Here is a 16,031-nt window from a genome sequence, read left to right as displayed (position 1 = left end):
CAATCTATCATTTACCTTCTTGAGTGTAGTAGATGAAACTCCACCATACAGCATCACATCCCATTAAAATACTGCCTCACTGAACACAAGCTATTTCACAGTGACGGAGGTCTTAATAACCGTGCCTAAAAGGAAGTTATTATTGGAAAGAAATATCAGGCATATAAGCCGTAGCAAATGCATGGACGATGTTAGAGCTGGAAAGTCACATCACTAGGTTGTGATCCAGACCAGCAGGCAGCAGAGCAAATATGCTACTGGACTGCTGTGCATAATCTTAGAGTTCAGCATGTGTACCTCATGTACACCCCCCACCTGTGTCCTGAATTTCATTTATGCACACAGTGCCTTCTGCCATGTGGCCTTTCTTATGCATTTGTTTTAACCACCTGTGTGCCACATTGTTGGTGTCTCTTTGCAGTTCACAGCATTGCTTTGCAGTCTTTTTGGTTCCATGTGTGCAGTGGGTTTTGACACCCTACCTCCCACTTTATTTTTTTTCTTTTGTTTGTTTGTTTGTTTGTTTTCTTCTTTTGGACATCCTAATATCAGTGTGAAGCTGAGTTCAATAGCACAGTCACATAAGATTATCTAACCACTTCTCTCTCCTGTGGTTGACAGAGGAAGCATTCTGTAGAGAGGTGATTCGAGCTGATTGAATTATATTAAGAGCAGTTGCAAAGACAGCCTTAAATGTAAATTTTCTCCATTGTTATTCATGTATTCATAGTTACCTTCCCATTCAAGTACCTGATACTTTTATTAACTTATTCACCAAATTGCATGTAAATAACAAATATTTTCTGAGTGGTGGTGTGGAAGATTGCCTGTTTGCTCCAACACCCACCCTGTAAAATATTTTGCTGTTTTTGCTTTGGTATATTGATTTGTGGATGCTAAACTTCGAGTAAATGTATTGGTTTTGACAAAACTTCCTCCTGAAAAGACTTCAGTTCAGGATTAATGACAAGTGGATGGGACAATCCGAACACAGAGCAGCCCAATAATCCTATTATCTGGGCATTTACCTGGGATGTAATACAGCTTCAACATTCTTCTGAACTAAACTGGACAGAAACTTGAACTCCTCTAAAAGAAGAGGAAACTTCTGCATAACTTAGGGATTGAACCCTTCTTTCCTCATTGAATCGTTTGTTTCTTTCTCACATAGAAAGTAAAGGTTTTTAAAGAGGTTAAAAATTCTCTGTCACTCTCTAGTAACTCCCTGTCTTAAAACTCATAGGAGAAATGGCTTTCTCTTCTCTTTTGGCCATTTTAAAAGCAGTTTGTTCACTCACTGAGCAGCTGCAGAGGGAGAGAGAAGACCACCCATTTTTATATTATCTTTTATCCCAATTGCAAAAGGAAGAAGAGCCTCAAGTTCATTATTTTTAAAATAATTTCTGTAGAAAAATAATGAGACTTTCCATTCCAGAGAGTTCAATATATTTGCTGAAGATTTGAATTTGCTCTCATGGCCATCAAATTGCAAACATTACACAGCCTGAGACACAGCCTTTGAACAGGTGAGATGGAGCTGGGTGATTCTGAAAGCAATTTAAATGGAGGAGTGAAGCATAACATCGCCCTATGCATGTTTTCTTCTCAATAATGTTTACTATGGTTAGACAATGTTGCACGCAGTCCTTTGTGCTGAGTTAGATACAAATTTGTTGATGTTCATCATCTAATATTGATTAACAGTAAGTATTAGTCCAGAGAAAAGACTGTTTTTTGCAAAACAACTAAAGATTATCACTCCATTTTATCTAGTGAATCATTTATCCATGTGTGCTGTACAGTATGTTCATCAGCTCCTGCACAGCATATCAGTGTAAGCAAGAAAATTTCTTTATCTGAGAGGTAAGAAACCGAGGGAAAGGTGGAACTGAGAAGGAAAGTTGTGAGGACTTTCTCCCATGCTTCTATTTTCAGCACTATTACTGCTAATTTGTGCTTAGAAGCAAACAGCTGTCATCTCTGTGCCTTTTGCATCTCCATAGAAGTCAATCGCAAGTTGGCATATCCTCTTGCACTTCCCAAGTCTGCCTGCTGCTTGAAAACCCTTTTTCACCCTAGATGTCACATTTCCTGTTGTTCATGATTTTAATGTGAACACTCAGCAGTAATCTCATATTCGTTTCGTTGGACGGCTTTGCTTTGGCTCAACTCGTTTTGAAAGTTGTTTTTGACGGGGATGTTTTTAGTCAGTATTTCAAAAGAATAAAATGTTTCTTTTAAAACCCAATCATATCTGAGGTTCGTCAGGCCAAAATAAACATTCAGTGGCTTGTGAGTTGCTGACACAAGAGACAAAGAAGCAATTTTAAGACACGCTGGTCCTATAACAGCATGAGTCCATATCCTAACTGAGGCAGAGATAATGCCAGTAGAAGGAAAGATAAATGAACTGGCAGTAGACCAGGGACATTGAAATCTCAGTATGAGGAGAGCTTGCAAAGCCTCCATCACATTTAGTTTGGGGCTGGAGGGTATATTAAATTCCCAGAGCTATTGCAAGTCATACAGAAAGCAGCACGCAGCAGTGGAGGAAGGCTGTGAGTGGGGTGCAGCACCGCACAGCAGCAATTAGGTGCCGAAGTCTGGGAGGACGCTGTGGCAGAAGGAATAAATAAGAGTGGAGTGCTGGCCCTGTGGATGAAGGAAAGCTTATCATGCTGGCGAAGGTGAGAAACTAAAGCTAGAGATATCCAGCCGCAAGCATCTCTTCACTCCATTTCCCCTTTTGGGTTACCCTTTCTTTTTAGCTGCCATAGCTCATCTGCTATTACTCAACTACCAATTCTCATTCCAAAATATCAGGCATTCATTATGACTCCGGGCAGAGTACCTCGTACCCAAGGGATACAGGGTATGCTTTTGGTTTACTAAACAGTCTCTTACAGTTGCTGGCATGGAGCCTGCCGGTGTTGCTCAACACTTTATAATAAACAGCATCCATCTTCCTTGGGAGGGCTGAGGTACAAAAAGATAATCTAGTTTAAGGTAGTCTTTTCTACTTCCCTGAGCTTACCCCAGAGCTCTTATAAATACAGAGTGATCACACAGTTACTGGTGCCAGTAAGCAAGTCCTCTCCTGGAACTTTTCACCAGAGATTAACATATGTGTCAGATCAGGTTGGATATTACAAGTAATTTCTTCTCAGAAAGAGTGGTCAGGTGCTGGAACAGGCTGCCCATGGAGGTGTTCAAGAAACGCATAGGTGTTGCACTAAGGGACATGATTTAGTGGGGAAATATTGGTGGTACGTTGACAGTTGGACTAGATGATCTTGGAGGTCTTTTCCAACCCTAATGATTTATTCATTTTCCTAGGAATGTACTTTGGTCTCTTGGGCTTCAGACAAGTATACTAGAAAACACAAGCTGAAGTCATTCCAGAGTGCTGCCTCCAGCCCACTCATACAAAACCAGTATGGAGTATAAATGCAAGAGAAGACCTTGTGACTCAAGTGGCGAACCTGGTGCCACTTGAGATTAGCCCTATAAATCACAAGGCATTTGTTTTGATGCAATTGTTGTGAGGTATGGCTTTTGTTCTGATTTTAAAACTGGGGTCCTAAAAGAACACTGCAGGGACCTCTTTACCCCATGCAGGATAGATACTTCTGAAGCGTTAGTATGGCACAGATAAAGTTTCTTCTCCATCCCTGTTCCTAAATCAGCAAAAGAACAAGTGGAAGGAAAAGACCAAAGAGCACTTGTGATATTTCCTTCTAAGCTGCACACTTGTTTTATGTCACTCAATGAATCTCTCTCAGGCTTTCAGTGTTTCCATTTTTTTTAATATTCTGGCTGTAAATGATATTAAAGAGTAATCTTAAAGATGCACTCAGTGTGAAACAGAGCCATGAATCACCATTCCCCCTACAGACTGGCTCTCCATCTGCGGTGCTGACGATTCCTGTCACTTCACACAGGCACAGCTCCTCTGTCCCCCTTCCCACCATCTGCACATGAAACCATCTTGTTTGTAAGAAATCAAGGGTGATTCTTGGGTCAGCTGCAGCTTGAGCATACATCTCCTGGGTGTGCAGAGAAGACTCTTTGGGAAAATCAGGTGTCTAGAAATAAAAACAGATGTTAGCCAGGCTGTCCATTGCAGTCCATCAGGAGCAGAGCTGTTGGCTCAGAGAGTGGACAACTCTTTCTTGTCCTTGGCACAAGTGATGGTGTCTGGAGATTCCTCTAAATCTTTGAAAGCCCCAAGGGAGGGTAGCCAGAGATCAAGTGTCTTGGTCTTACCTGTCTAGAGTCACCTTACAAAGTAGAGATACTTTAGGATGTGAATACACCAATTTTAGTGCACTGTGGCACCTGTTATGATGTATGTAGAATCTATAATTTCACCTGAATAGAGGCCAATGTATTTACCCAAATCCTGGGTCCTCACATGGCAGCTAAAACTTGGATTCCAGCCTGTCCACAACATGCAACAATTGAGAAGAGTGTTTGCAAGTGTTCCAGTCTTAGATCATGCTAGGAAACTTCTACCCCTACAGAAATATGGGAGTAGTGGCACCAGTTTCAGGGAGCTGCAAAGGAAAGAAAGGAGTATATTGCTTGAGCTGCCATAGAGGGGTATGAAGCATGTTTTGTGCTTTTGGTTGAAAGATTTGAGCAGCACAGAAGGGTCTTTTTATGACCAGAAACCCAACACTATTTTCTGTGATAGCTTTGCATAGCAGAGTTACAGTTTTAAAAAAGCTTTAATGCTCTTCTGTTCCTTCTAGTATAATAAACGTTAAAAAACAGGAATATCTTCCACTCCCCAGTAGCCCTCAGGGCCTCTTCCTCACATATGCTGTTTCTTTCCTATCTCAGGGCATAGACTGACAGCCAAACTATTCCAACAATTCTCCTGAAAAGTACTGGGGCTTGTGCAAGTGGATGTGCTTGCAGGATGAGGCACTACCATTTGCAAACAATTTGTTGCAAACATTTATTCTGAGTGCATGTATGCACGTAGGGAAGGGGAGTGGCTCAGGAGGTCTGTACTCTGGGAGCTTGGAGCTCACAGCTTTGCGGAGTTCTCAGGAGGCTTTGATGCTTGTCTTACCTCTCCTGCTAGACAGCAAATCAGTGGAGGGAAGCATTCCTCTAAAATATGTGGCAGGATAACAATGCAGGAGGAAGGAAAACACTGTCACTCCCATGGGACATTCCCTCCATCAACACTTCCACATTTCTTTAAAAAAAAAAACAGGCAGGAATCTGAGAGGGAGTATGATGTGACTCGTCTTTCTACCCTTTCCCTTTCTGCCCTGTAAATTCTTAAATCGGCCCCAGAGAATAAATTGCTTCTTCAGGTTTTATCAACAAGAAGGCAACATAGCAGAGTTACAGTTCAGTGCCCAAAGATTGCTTTCATGTTTAGCAAGAGGCTTTCAGGCCAATAAATAAATAAATAAATATGGGGAGGAGTAACTTTCTCCTTCTGATGGTACAGAATTTGCATTTCCTGGATGCAACTCATCTCCTTGATGCATTTCTAAGGTTCTAGTCTAGTCTCAAGTAAATTGTCTCCTGTATTCCAGTTTATAATAAGATCTACACCAACTGGAACACTGGAGAGATGTTCTGGACCATGGAGCCAGCTCCATTTAGTACAAAATATTCCACAGGACATTATCTAAAAATGATGATTTGGGCTTTTGCATTTTTTGGAGGTATGCTCCAGGTAATTCAAAATAATTTTTTAAGCCTACTTTGTGCTATAAAGTTTCTCACTTCAATAACATCAGATGCTGTTTCACAGGTCTTGATTTCCAGTTAATTGCAAAAGTGAAAGATGGGGAAGATTGAAAAGAGGAAAAAATGTCCACATATGTGTATGTGTGCAATTTCTGAGAGAAAACAACAGAGAAAAGCAACACTGACTGACAACGTTAGAGACAATTAGGAAAATATTCACTCCCTTGAAAAAAAACATTTGACATTTGCAACAATAGTTTTTGTCTATTTCAATCAAATTCATTATGTTTTGAATTAAATTGTCTTTCAGAACCGATGCCCTTTGAACAAAGCTGAAGGGAGACAGGATGGATCTTATCCGGCATTGGCTTCCAAGATGAGCTCTGAGAGAAGTTTTATCTTCCCTTTGGTGAAGCCTCATCCAGGGGGAACAGAATGGCAGTTTCTGGTTTCTCCTTCTCTACTGAATTGCTCATCAGCTCTTCAAAATAGAAACTTTTTCTTCTTTGGACATGCAGGTGTGTTGTATTACCACCATTCTTTTCTGTGTCTTTTGTGGATCCAGATCCGTAACGCACTGTTAAGAGTTCAGTAGTAGCCCAAGGCACGGAACAGGTCACTTTACTACTTTTTGACCCTGTGGCTATGCAGTGCATGGCCAAATCCTTTCACTTCCATCCCTTGGATGTGATCAATGGACTACAGTGAGATCTAATTTGCAGTAATTCCCCTGGTGGCTAAGATGGCAAAAACTTTCCCCATCTACCTCTAAAGCTGTAGGGCTGAAGATGCATTCCAAAAGCTAATCTCAGAATCCTCCAAGATGCTGTTTTAGGCTCCTGGCACATTCATACTGACATTACTATGCCAGTTTTTGTTTTCAAAGTGTTTATCCCAGCCTATACCAGGACAAAAAAAAAAAAAAAAAAAAAAAAAAAGACTCCTGGAGTCCTTTTGTTCCAGGAACTGGGACCATTAGCACAAGTCTGTCATCTCTAATCCTGAACTTCTCAGATTAATACTCATTTCGCCATTGAGAACGGTTGAAGTACATTTTTCCTGTGACTTAGTCTAGCCCTAGTTATCTCACAGATCCATCAGAAGACCTGTCATTTTTGTCACTGACTACTTACATCAGCGCACTAATATTGCTACATAAGTGCTTAAAATAATAATTAGAACTCAATGAATAATGAATAAGATGAATTATTTATTCAAATATATTGCAAAACTTGTTGAGCAACTTATTTGATGAATATATTTAATAACTCACTCTGTCCTCTATCTTTGTGAATAATATTCTTAAACTAGATGAGTAATTTATTTGAAAAAAAAAAAAAAAGCAACATTTGTCAAATAAATTATCCATTGAATATTATTCAACCAAGTCTTATTACACGTATTTACCAGCTAGTACATTCTTAAATGCCCACTGGAGGCCCAAACAAGCATGGCTGGTCTTTCTGGGCAAACTTTTTGCTTTTATGTAATAAAATACATATTGTTATAAAATACTGTCTTTCAATCTCAAGAACATATTTTTACTCTTTAGCAGAGTAAAAATAGATAGAAGCAGCTGTACAAGGGAATAAAGATGCCAGTTCTTTGCTCCTTAAGCCACAGCAATATGGTCATTTTCAGGTAAGATGAGAACTCATGAAATACCAGAGGACAAACTGACTTAGGTTGCTTAATTATGCCAGTGTTCCTGTTCCTTCATTTGCAGTGTAAATCAAACATGGAGAAAGCACTGAGCTCTGAGCTCAGCTTTGTGACCCTGTGAGAAGTGAACCTGACAAGGGGTTTCTTTACCAAGGGCTAGAAGTTTGGTAGGCTCCAAGTGTAGGATTAGTAGTGTCCATCCAAGTCAAGGGAGCTTTCTTCAATCAGGAGATGAAAAGGGAGAACACCAAGACAAAAATTTCACATAAGCAAACTTTTCACCCAAGGGTACATGCACAGCAAGACTACGTGGGCTCACACTGAAGCCAATGAAGCAACAGGTTTTCCTGCTACCTGATAATCACCAAAGGTCATGGATGAGAATCTTTCTTCTATATTGATCTCGTACGCTTTCCCACTGCCCTGTATGCTTTTGTTCAGCTTTGATAGATGCTCACACCCAAGTCTGAGCTTCCCCAAGGAGCCAAGTAGTGTACTTGGTAGCAATCCAGCTTTTGATACTGAAGATAATATTTATTGCTCAGGGAGAAAGAGCTCATATTTTTTCAACTCCTACCTGAACTGACCTAGTTGAGTTTAGCCTTGAAGAAGAAGAATGTAGCAAAGTGCCCTTAAAGATTAAAATTGATTTTACTTTTTACAGCTTTGCTGTAAAGCCTTGGACTGAAGCACAATTTGCAGTTATAATTATAGTGTATTAAACACACAGTTCTTAGTTGTAGCCTTCAGTATTCTGGCTCAGATATCTTTGGATGTATGACCTTAGCGTTCTATTCAAGTGTTCACTCCATAATAAGCTCGTTAAAAGTTGTATCATAACATTCTTTCTTCTCTCAATTACCTCCAAAGCCTCTTGTATGTATACTTTCAAGAAGCCAAATAGCCATCTTCGCCTAGGATTGTTGGACACTGCCACAGGAAAAGATAATATTCACAGGTTTTTCTTGTTCTTCTGAGCCCACTCTTTAACATTCACTAAGGCAAGTTCTACTTACTTCAATCACCCACTTATCACTACCAGCACAAGATTTTGCTCTTAGGAGCTATTATTTAAAGGAAAGGGCAGGAAGACTTCAGGCTTTGAGAGCTTTGTGCAACTGCTTCTAGGCACTTGGGTCAGTGCTGCAGGTGATTGTGTGATGCTGGAGGGCTGGAGCACTTGAGCACTCAAGCTTTGCCTGCATTTTTTTCCACCAACAAGTTACCATGTTCCAACTTATAAGTAAATCTTGTCAATCAAGGAGTCTGGTTTCCAGCCAGAGCCCAAGTCTTGTGTTAGATAGAGCCCTAAAGGTCAGTTGACTGAACTGAAGGTCATACTTTGTTTCACACACTTAGTGTAAGCACTGGAGACCTCTTTATATATATCTGCATATAGAAGGACTGTCTTTGTAGCAAGTGAGGTTGCACATGCATTCAGACCAGCTGGCACTGAATAATTGAGAGGGACTTTGAGGAAGAACAGGCTCTGTATCAGGCACAGTTGGATGTTTCATACAGAAGGGCAAAGCACAAAGATGGAAGAGGTATATGATGTGTTAGTAACAATTCTTTCACTGGATTTATAGATATTTCTTGAGGACTGAACAGGCAGTTAGAGATGGAAGAATGTGGTGCAGCTGTGACTCATGTTTTGGGAAGGGCTGATGAGCTTGTAGCCAAACCCTTCCAGCACAGACAGAAAGTCCACAAACAATATTTGAACCACAGACCTTGGAACCGTTCACTTACTGCAGGATACCATGTCAATCCCATTGGCTTAAATAGGCACAATTGTTACCAGCAGCAGCTGAGTGGCTTTCCCTGGTGTGCACTCCTGTATCTACAAAATGGTGAGTTTAAACATGAATTCTAGGAAAAACTGATTTGTGAGAGCCACTGCTTCAGGACAGGCAGACTCTGGCTTCCTCATCTCTAGTTTTGGTATGCTCACTACCAGTCCAGCTCCCTTGCCTTCAGCCACCATTTTTCCACAACTGCAGCAAGCACCTGATATGCACCAAGTTTGGAAAGATTGCATTATGGCATGTAGTACTTGTTGGTCTTCTGTAGTACATAACCACATTGTCAGTAAATGCCCAGGACCTCTCCATGCCTCTTGTGTTTAATAGATCTACATTATGCTTCTTCACCATTGTCTCTTCTGTAGATTGAGGAGTCTTACTATACTTTGTTGTTAGTTATTGGGAAAGCCACTCCATATCTTTGCTTTTTTTGCTGTCCTATGACCACTGACTTTTAAATATCTCCGCATATCAACATGGAAAAATGAGAACCTGAAAGAAAAGTTTTAGCATGGAAACTTCTTGTTTGATGGCAAACAATCAGACAGATTGAAGTTTTTCTGTTATGATTTTGTTGGTTTTGATCCCTCCCATTTCTTGACATTTCTCTGGCCCTACAGATGCTCTAGAAGTCTCTTAGTTTTTAAAATGCAGCAGTATGATTTATAATTTGTGTCTGTGCTATTTAGCAAGTTGAAGCACTTTTTTTTTCCCTCTTCTCCTAGTGCATTTCAGCATTCTCAGCTTGCTGTTCCTTTGATTTATTTTATTTCCAGTAGGACAAAGCTTTGTGGTTGCTTTGAAGATTGCCTTCTTATTCCTAGAAAATCTTTCTCACACTCCTGTTAAGCTAAGCTTGTTGATTTTTGATTTTTCTAAACATCTGTTGATAGGTGGCATGCATTTCCTCTGAGCATCTGAGATGGTATCTTTGAACGTTCTCTGAGCTGTCCAAAAAGATTTTGGTGCTTTAGCCATTTGTTTCAGCTTCTTTCTAATAAGATCCTTTTTTTTTTTTTTTGGTAGTTTACATTTTAAAAGTTCATGAATTTGGCAGTGGGCTCTTGTTTCGTGCTTGTGCTGGTGGAATAAGAATACTGAACTTAAATTCAGTATTGTCACTGTTTCCAGTAGCTCTGTGGCAGTAACCAAGTCCCATGCATTGGTCAAGACTTCTCTTTATGACATCCATGACTATTACTTCCATAAAAGAGAGACTGGCATTATCTGCAAGTTCACTGCACACATCACACCCCACAGTGAGATTTACCAAGTATATGACAGCAATTGTACTCTTCTTTTTTTATTTATTCCTGACCTCCTTGATGTTCCGCAGTGTGTCAGTCTTTATCACCGTCCTCATCAGGCAGTCAGTAATTAAGTCCTAATGTTGTATTTTTGCTACATGGGAATGGAATGGGTTCCTGTTACTTGTTGACAAGATTTACTTGATTGTTAATCTGATTTGACTGGAAACTTCCAGTAGGCTATAGAATCCATCCCTCCATTTATTTTGCCTTCCCAGTATAATTTTGCAAAGTGGTATTGCATTGTCCATCTGATTCTCTTTCCAACAAATTTTCCATGTCTTTTATGTCTTTATAATAACTGAAATCTAGATAGACCTATCTCCAAACGTGGTTATTAGGCTTCTATTATAAAGGCAGATGTATGCATAATATTGCTTTTCCTTTTTGTCTTTTCTGTGCCATTGTACTTTTTTTCTTTTTTGTAGTTTGACTATTTCTAGTTTTCATCCTGTGCTTTACCTGAGGATGCAGAGGTAAAAAACAAACAAACAAACAAACAAAAAACCTGTACATTTCATAACCAAAAACAGCAGCAAAGCCACTCAATCCAGTCTCTCACAAGCAGGCAATTTCTTACAATCCCATTCTCCTCACAAAGCTTCTCAAAACCACAACTGCTTTTCCTGTAGGATTAGGTTTTTTTGACCCAAGCATTTAGAACAATGTCAGACAAATAGTTAACAGAGCATAAAAATGGAGAAGTGATAAGGAAAGTCATCATAGTCTTACAGTTAGCCATAAGTCTGAGATGGGACCTTGTGGACCACAGAAGCTGTTGTTATGTCAAACGAACATAATATCAGTGCAGCAAGTAGAACAACACTTTCCTCTAAATTTTTCAGGGATTTTTTTTTTTTTTTTTTTTTTTTTTTTTAGAACTGGTCAAAATAGGCAGAGATTCAAAATTTGTACTATTCAGCCTCTCTTTACACCCTTAGAGACAGGGCTTAAGATGGGGCCCTGGCACTAAGTTGGGTTCATGTGCCCTACTGAACCATTCATACTGACACAACTCATGACTCTTGTAAATCATGCTAGAGAGGAATTTTCTACCCCTTCTCTGTTTTTCCTGCTCTTATGAGGCAATGAGCATAAGTGCATTCCCTTTTCAGTAATTTTCTCTGACTAAGAGGGGAAAAAATGACACATTTGGGAATATGAAATCTGGAAAGAATGAGAAAAAAAGAGATAAAAAGCAGAGAATTACCATGTTTCAGCCAAAAACTTTCTTTAGGGGGTAGAATGGTTATATTGAAAAGGGTTCTGAATGCTCTGAATTTGGGAATTTTTATTGGTTTTACATTTAGGTCCTTGTTGGCAAAGAGACCTCTGCTGTGGCACTAAAAATTCTACATTTGTGAGTTTTCAGAACCTAGCTGGAATCTTCCTTTAATCTCAACATGAGTGTCTCTTCTTTGATTTTACTGTCTGCAATGCTGTTTAGTTTCTCCTTTCTTTATTGTCTGATTCTGTCTGTAATGGGGAGACGGGGATACAGCGCATCATTAAGAACAAGTAAACACCATTAAAACAATACCACTTCATTGTCACTGCATTGTTTTGAATGGAATATTGACTCTTGAATCATATCAGGATTAGGGAAAAGCAGGTAGAAACCAGCTTTGAATCCTTCTGAGTAAACAGCCTGCTTACGTCATCAAAAGAAATAAATTTATTCTAGGTGGATGAAATGTAAGAGCTTTTCTCAACTGTAGCTCACACTCAGGCATCCCTACTTTACAGCAAACAGATCTGAATTGAAGTACAGGGATTATTTCAGGGTTAATTGAATAAATGCAAATTCGTTCTGTTGCAATGCAGTCCAGGCCATGGTCCCCACTCTACAAAGTTGAGTACCTCCCCTCAGACTAAATATTATCTAAGAAAACACAAGGTTTTGGAGGGGCAAGAGCCACACTAGAGAGTAGGACGATGCAGGATGTCTTCTCCTATGTAACCACAATATAAAAGGTGGTAAAGACTTATTGGACATTACCTGACAGCAGTTGTTGACCATGATCCTTACGCCAAGTGCACATTCAGATCTGTTTTTGCAGTTGTTTCCTCTTTGTATGACTCTTCTTAGAGCCCCAATGATAAGTATGAAAGACATCCAGCTAGAAATATTACAATATATAAATGGAGGTGGTCAAGGCTAAGTTGGATGGGGCCCTGGATAGTCTGATGGAGATGACTGATGTCACACTTGGAGGATTAAGTAGGGAATAAGCAGTGACTGGCAAACCTGCTCACAGCAGGAGGTTGAAGCTCAGTGATCTTTAAGGTCCCTTTCAACAATTCTGTGAATCATTCTATGATTCTGTTATAGTAATGACACTGTGAGCTTCTGATTTTCTCCAAAATCATCAAAGTGTTGTCCAGAGTAGAAGAACAAAGAACATACTCATAATTTGCAGGGGAGAGTGGGGAGCTTTGCTGAGATGGAGTGATACAAATGCAAAATTTCAGATGCAGAAGCCCAGATCTACTTATTGGGTATAGAGCCTACAATAAGGCTAACCTTCTTTGGCCACCGGCTTGTGTATAATCATCAGTGGAGGGAGAAAGAAAGGAGCTGCTGGTTGTAATGAATGTTGAAGAAAGGTGCTAAATATTTCCTTTTATGTTGGAGGAGCAATGACAGTCAGTAACAGGTAGTTTCAGGAGTCAGGATAATCTGAGATCCATATCTTAATCCAATGTGAGCCCAGAGCTGTAACAAGAAACAGATGAGCAGCCACGTTTCTTCTACTGTGAAGGAGGATGTCATCACAGCACTAAATACCTTGCTGAAGGAGACTGCTCCACCGCGTCTGTAGGAACACAGAGGGACTGAGAACCTTGATTCCTTGTCCTGTGTTAGATAAATCATTTTACAAAAATTCTGCATGCAGCTAATCTGCAACTTCTGAGAAGTGGGAATGATCAGGTTAGTCAGCTAGATCCTGCAGTTTTAGGGGGCAGGGGAAATAATTCCTTCAAGCTCCACTCTTTGATAAAGGAGAAGATTCCATAGAGTTTCCTTGAAATATTCTTAAGTCTGGAGTGTTGTTCTCCTTCAGAGAAGATAGGCTCCATCAACCACTGCTAGTTGGTTGTCCCAGGAAAGGGAGCACAGAGAAGACAGTAAGGAAGGAAGCCCCATCTACTTAAAGGAAAAAAAAAAAGGCAAAGTATTCCCTTGTAAGTCTTCCAAGAACCAAAGTTGGCATATGAAGTCTATTTCCATAGGTCATCTGTTCCTGGGCTCAGGATGTAACTGAGCTAGTTCAGATATCCAGTCCTCTTCCTCTCCTTTTGAATCTATGTGCATTTTCATTTTGGCATACAGAAGCTTGATTTCTTGTATCAAGAAGAATCATCTTTTTTTTTTTTAAATCTAACATCTCTCTAACATCTCCTTGCACAGACAAGATGGGGCCTCAGTTTCTTGAGAGATGATGTGTTCCTACTGCTTATTCCCTCCTTAATCCTCCAAGTGTGACATCAGTCATCTCCATAAAACTTACTGAGACTTCTCAGGCAAAGGATTATCAGTGATATGGTCTCCAGTGGGGAACACACAGCAGGAGCAGATGCATGCTAGAGAAAGAGAGAGGAGTCTGTTTTCATGCAAACATGACTCATAATAACGTGTTTTTTGAAAGAGACAAAGTGGAAGCAGCAAATATGCAAAACACAGTAAATGTACCTGATATGCAAATTACAAAAAAAGGAATTGTCAGTGATACTGGCAATTACAGTTCCATTAATTTAAATTCTATCCTTGGGGTGAAAATGAAGCAAATATGAGAGAGAGGAGGAGGAAAGAGAATCACTAAAGAGTTGGAAATAAAATTTTAGTAATAAACATGACAGTGAGTCCTCAGACCAGTTGGATTTTTAAGGTACCACTGAAGAAGAGATAATAAAAGAATAAATCTTCACAAACAGATATATAAGGTTTCAAAAGAACTAAAGTAGTAGTACCTACTGGAAATTCAGCTGGTATACTGCATTTTGGTTTTTCATTAAAAAGTATTTGATATTGCTTCTCCTATGAAGGTGCTTGAATAATTAATTCATGTTGGCTTCAATAGGAGTACTGCCACAGGGTCTACAAATTGGCGGAAAGAACATTAGCAAATGGTAATGATAAATGGCATTGTTTTAATTTGGGGGAGGTAGCTACTGGGGTGCCACAGGGACTGGTGTTATGTCCTATCTCATTTATCACCCTCGTTAATTGGTCTGGAAGAAAAATAAACAGCGCGTTAATGAAATTTGCATTCAATGCTGGGGGGCAAGGGGGCGTTTCAAACCCTAATAGGGATGAATAAATAGGAAATAAACATTCAAAGAAAAATGAGGAACAAGGTCAGAAAATTATTCTTAAATAAATAAAAAGAAACAATGCAATTACCAAATCTTGGTTGGAATATTTGTGGGAAAAATAGTGAGAAAGAAGAAATTTTCTGGGTCTTAAGTCCAGAAGAGGCCATATTTGTTCATTAATTGTCATTGTCTTTGCAACACAGGCCAAAGAAATTGATTCCTCCAAGAAGCCAAGTATTCTAAGATTTGTGAGAGCATGTATCTCAGAAATGCATCCAGTCTTAATTACAGACCTCAAGTGATGAATGCTAACTGTCAACAGTTCAAAAGGAGGCCTGAAAAAGGTAAAGTGACCTTGCAGAATTGGTTAATTGATTACAGCTATCACACCATCATCACACAAAGCATTATTTTACTTGTGTTGTGGAAACAGTCTGGTTCTGGTGATTTCAGCACTGTGAAGATGAGTAACTCTTAAACCAATTCTTAGCATTGTCTGTGCTTCTAAGATTGCAAAAGGATGGAGAGGTAACATATGGGAATGGCACAAAGCTGCATCAGGAGAGGTTCAAACTTGATAGTGGAAAAAATTTCTGTACCATAATGATGGTCAAACACTGGAACAGGCTTCCTAGAGAGGTAATTGATGCCCAATGCATGTCAGTGTTCAAGAGGCAATTGGATAATGCCCTGAATATACTTTTACCATTGACTAGCCCTGAAATGGTCAGGTGGTTGGGCTAGATGATCTTTGAATGTCTTTTCCAACTTAACTACTCCTATTCTACTCTACTCTATTCTACTCTACTCTACTCTGCTCTGCTCTATTCTATTCTATGCTATGCTATGCTATGCTATGCCATGCCATGCCATTCTATTCTATGCCATTCTATGCCTTTCTACTACCATGGGTTTCATATGTTTCTTTTATCTCCTCCTCCTTCTCTACTCATGCACAAATGTGAACAAACCAGCAGGCTCTTCTCATATCTTTTCATTTTGCCATTGTCTCATTTTTCTCTTTTGTTCCTCTTTTGCCTGCAACTTCTGTTTGTGATCTTCTTTTTCTAATATGACCTACAATTAGTGACAAAAAAAAATCACTGCTTTGTCAGACCAATTATGTGATAGATTGCAATCCTTACAGAAGCCAAAGACATCTGTGTTTCTCTCAGCCCTAATGTAGAACTGCTTGCTAAACAGTGGTGAAAGTATATATAATACA

At 39.6% G+C, this 16,031-nt stretch overlaps 1 long non-coding RNA gene across 1 annotated transcript in view; it reads left to right on the top strand.

The window, feature by feature from the left end:
• Positions 1-15,545, top strand: part of LOC112533496 — a 32,162-nt gene extending 16,617 nt beyond the window's left edge. Inside the window, exons 2-3 of the long non-coding RNA XR_003077831.2 lie at positions 6,026-6,233; positions 15,010-15,545. This is a non-coding gene — a long non-coding RNA (uncharacterized LOC112533496). The remainder of the gene's footprint in view (positions 1-6,025; positions 6,234-15,009) is intronic.
• Positions 15,546-16,031: the final 486 nt, after the last annotated feature.

Source organism: Gallus gallus, chromosome 1 (genome assembly GCF_016699485.2).
Source record: "Gallus gallus isolate bGalGal1 chromosome 1, bGalGal1.mat.broiler.GRCg7b, whole genome shotgun sequence".
NCBI lineage: Eukaryota > Metazoa > Chordata > Aves > Galliformes > Phasianidae > Gallus > Gallus gallus.
This window is presented reverse-complemented; position numbering and strand designations above follow the sequence as displayed.